This window comes from Gracilinanus agilis, chromosome 4, assembly GCF_016433145.1.
Source record: "Gracilinanus agilis isolate LMUSP501 chromosome 4, AgileGrace, whole genome shotgun sequence".
Classification (NCBI taxonomy): domain Eukaryota; kingdom Metazoa; phylum Chordata; class Mammalia; order Didelphimorphia; family Didelphidae; genus Gracilinanus; species Gracilinanus agilis.
In genome coordinates this window covers 345,899,155-345,903,885 of record NC_058133.1, presented here as the reverse complement: position 1 = coordinate 345,903,885, position 4,731 = coordinate 345,899,155, and positions in this window count along the sequence as shown.

Genomic DNA, 4,731 nt, shown 5'->3' with positions numbered 1-4,731 from the left:
TGCTTCTCCATAGAAAGTGACATTACACATGAACTAAGTGAGCTCCAAGGGAAGGCAATAACTCTAAGGGACAAAAGTACTTTCTAGATATAAGAGCAAAGGCAAAGAAGAGAGAGTGGAATGTTGAGTTTAGTAACAGTAGAAGTCACTTAATTTAGTCACAGAGTGAAGGAAGGGGAATGTAAAATAATTCTGGAAAAATAGTCTGGAGAAAAGATCATGAAAGGTTTAAAATGCCTAACAGAAGTTTGTATTTTATCTGAGTTGATTGTTCACCTTTGTACTCAAAAAGAATCAAAATGACATCATGGGGGTGATGTCCTTTGACCTGCCTAAGTTGGATTTAAATGAAGCAGAGATGTAAGCTTTGCTGTCTCTTCCAGAGTCATCAAAGTCCAGTGGCAGGACAAAAGTCAAGATGACTGGTGGTGACTTAGGATGAATGGGATGACCTTGGTACCTTTGGTGTCTAACTAAGCTCTAAGGACACCACTGTGCCTGCTTTAGCTGCCTTCATAGCCACTGGAACAAATTGTCCTCATCCACTCATGCTGCTTGGGAGAAGTTTTCACATGCTGGGTGTAGACACCTTCTTAACTCACTGATGAATTTGAGCCATGTTGATTACCCTCAACCTGGTTTGGGTTACCTGCTGAGACAGTTTACCAGAGTGTGGCTGTTGCTCATGCTACAGCTTCTTGGAGCTACAGGTGAGAGCTGGGTGGCAGGTGGACACCAAAAGGAGGAAAGCAGCCCTGAAAAGAGCTTGACAAGTCCTCACACCCCAAATGCTAGCTTTCCCTGATCACCCTTTACACCCCATTATCCTAGAGGCAATAAATTGGGAAACACTAGGGATTATTGAGCAAGAAAGAGATGTTGTAATACTTTATCTCTAAAATAATTATCTTAGAGTTGTATGGAGGATAGATCTGAGAGGAGAGAGACTATAAGTAGAGAAAACAGTTAATCTTTTTCAGCAGAATAGGCACCAGGGAATGGTAATATGATCTAGCATGGAAGTTGTGCTTGTGCAGAGAAAGAGATGTATTTGAATAGTTTTTTTTTTTTTATAAATGAGTTTCCCCAACTATTTTAGGCAGTCACGCTTAGATCATGGGCTGGGTGTGCTTAGATTTACTCAGACACTATAATCATATTCTATGCATGCATATAATTTCAAGATTAGGGTTATGTTGAGTTGAGGAATGAAAAGGAAATTGTATTATTTTCTTCTCTCATCCCCTGGATCACTACTGGATCCCTGGAGCAGTGACTCATGTATTGACATAAAGAAAGAGGAAAAGAGAAGAAAGAAAGGAGAGCAAGGAAAGAACAAGTAGAGAAGGAAAGCTGAAATGGGAGAGGCATGATGTTCAGAGAAGCCTTAAAGGACATTGTGAGAACTAATTTTACTCAATGAGAAGCTGACACTAAAACCTTTCAAAGCAGAGCTAGAATGGCGGCTACCTTAATTCTTTCTCACCTCAAGCCCTAGACCCCAAGAGAAGAACAATTATTTTCTTTTTCTTTCTGGCAGATGTCAAGTGAGTGCATCATCCTAAATACATCATTTCCCCCCCTCCCTAATATAAACACAGTTAGATTTGCCACAGAGCAAGTTTCTAGTATGATGATGATGCTTTGATATTTCAAGGATCCATGATTTTCCAAAAATAAAGATTACACCACACACTTAGATAGTATTCATGAATTTTCTTGGTAAAACAACAATGACAACACCACCTGTTCTTGGACTTTTTTGTGATGAATTCTCTGATATTATCTAGGGTGGTGTTTTAAGACAAAGATATAATAATCACTTAGAAAGCACCCCAAATTCACTCTCCCTGCTGAGGTCCCTTCTTCTTTTTGAAGTGGCTTACCAAAAAACCTTACCCCAAGACTAATTGACATGAGAAGGTAAAAGTTTCTCCTAAAAGGCTCATGAATTTACTTAGTTAATACCACCAGTCTTCATGCACATCTCCATGCCCTACCCACATGCCTAGTATAAAGATAAATTCACTGCATCCTTTTGTGACACTTTTCTAAGACCAGTCCAGTTGAATCCTTTGAGAGAAATCATCTAGATCCTCCAGAAACCCTCTCTGGCCTCATCTATGCCTCTAACAAATAAATTCCTGCTAACCACAGCCACTTCCTTTTTTGTTCCTGTTGGTTCTCTGATTCTCCCCCCCCCCCCCCCCCCCGCAATGTTGTTCTCAATAAACAGCTGTAGTCACTAAAATTATTGGGCTAGTTTGATGCCTCTCTCATGTTAGAATAAGTTGTACATCAAAGGTAGCTGGTCTTTTTGGATGAAAATCGTAGTTCATCTAAATCCTGGACAAATTATTTTCCATCTTGGTAGTCCCCCATAGAGATTATTTTCCACTGGCAAAGATTTTGAAGATGCAGAATTACTTCTTTCACATAATGAGGAACCAGTAGAGTAGGACTTTAGCTCATATTATAATCCTGTAACAACAGCAATAAACAACAATAATAACAACAACGACAACCAGAAAAATGCTGAAGTCTGACCTACTGCTTTGGGTCACTATAGAGAACGAGAGGAGGTGGTGCATAGGAAAGAGAGCTGTAGTTGGAGTCAGAAAAACTTGGTTCCATTCCTGGATCTGTCCCTTATTACCTGTGTGATCTTGGGCAAGTTACTCAAACTTTCTAGATCTTGATTTCCTCTTTCACATAATGGAGGGAATTAAGGTTAGAGTAGATGGCCTTCTAAGGTTCCTTCTAGCTTGAAATCTATAATCTATGAAAATAGGTAAAACCCATTAGAATTATGATGGGAGCTATCTATAGAATACTTACTGAGTGAGTTGTGTGTTGGAGTGGTCTACACAAACTTACAGTATAAAACCACATTTTCTCTCCTCTTCCCCACTTCAACTTTATTCTTGTCCTTTGTTGTGCTGTGCTCATATTCTAGAATAACTCATCTTGGTATACCTATTCAGTAAATAGGACACTAATCGATATTTCTAGACATCAGCATATGATGATTTTCCCTTGGTAAGTTTCTAGCAATTGAAAGTACCTGATCTTTAGAATATATATATATATATATTTTTTTTCCCTTCTCCTTTTCTTTACATGAAGTAGTGGTAGAGTTCTGTGATTGACAGCATGCCCTGCTGTCTAACAGCTTATCATAATAAGTATGTTTTATATGCAGGAACTCTGTTTTGGGAGGAAATACTAGGAAAGATATATAGTTTTTGACATTTCAAGGAGGTCTCCATGTGAGTTATTGCTGAGCACTTAATGGCTGCCACATTTGTTTACACAATCCCTGCACGACCAATGTCTAACTCATTGTTGGGAGAGTGCTTTGGGATAATTTGTGTATGAAAGATTCCATATAAAACCAATGTTTATTCCTTTTCATTTTACATCTCTGTAACTTGACACATAAGGGTGCTTTTAGGCATAGCACACAAGAAATTAAACACTCAACTCCTATTAACACTACAAGGAACGGAGTTCTTGGGATTCTATCTGGGGGCACTTGAAAGGGGCCTCCAACTATGGAGAGAAAGTAAATTCAAACAATGACAGAGCAAAACTCAGATATTTATTTAGCTGCAGAAAGCTTTATGGGCAGTTGGGATGCAAGTAAGTTGAATTATTTGACTGGTATTTTCATGGTGAAACGGAGTTTAAACTATTCTCCTTCAAAGTATATATGTATTTGTGTCCATTAGTATATACTCACATATGTATGTTTTATATGAGTATGCTTGTATGTACATAGGTATATATTTACATATACACATTTGTAGGGCTGTAATAAAACCAGTTTGGACTCTTGAGAGTTGATTGTTAAATTTCCAGGGTGAACATTTACCTTTCAGAAAGCAGCAAATACTACAAATTAGGGCTTGATTTTTTGTTTTGTTGACTATCGAGACTTAAGAAAGTGATGAATAAAATATTAATAATGTAGATTAAACTTAAAAATATGTTCTATGTTATCTCACCACAAAGAGCCAGTTATTAAGCATTTACTAGCACATCCTTGCATGCACACATAAGCATACTCTGTCCAATTATTTGTTATTTAGAATTCTATAACTATAAATCTCAAACAACTGTCACTTTTGTGCTTTCTCAGTTTGATGAGAATTGATGTGAGTAATTATGATCATCCTGATACTCTTCAAGAGTCTCAAGTGTCCTCCAATCAGTAGAAAAAAAAAGATTAAGTTACACTGATTACAGTGATGTGAAAGGCAGTGCATTATGGTAGAAAGGTCTGGACTTTTAGTAAAGAAGACATGGATTCAAATTACAGCTATGATGTTGACTGTGAGACCCTGAACAATTCACTCTCCTTTAGGCTCAGGTATTTCTAATGGTTAGAGATAGGTTGAGACTGAGGTGGAGGAATTTCTTACCTCAGGAGTCCAACTGTGCTATGATCACAGGTCCCTAAGCAATGAGCCAATGTTGTTTAGTCAAGTCCAACATTCATGGCCCCATTTGGTATTTTATTGACCCCTTTTGGTATTTTATTGGCAAAGATACTGGAGTAGTTTGCAATTTCCTTCTCCAGCTCATTTGACAGATAGGAAACTGAGTCAAATAGAGGTAAGTGACTTGCCCATAGTCATGCAGCTAGTTAGTATCTGAGACATATTTGAACTCAGGAAGAGTCATTTTCCAGACTCCAGACCTGACCCCAAGATGAGTTTTAGGTAATGG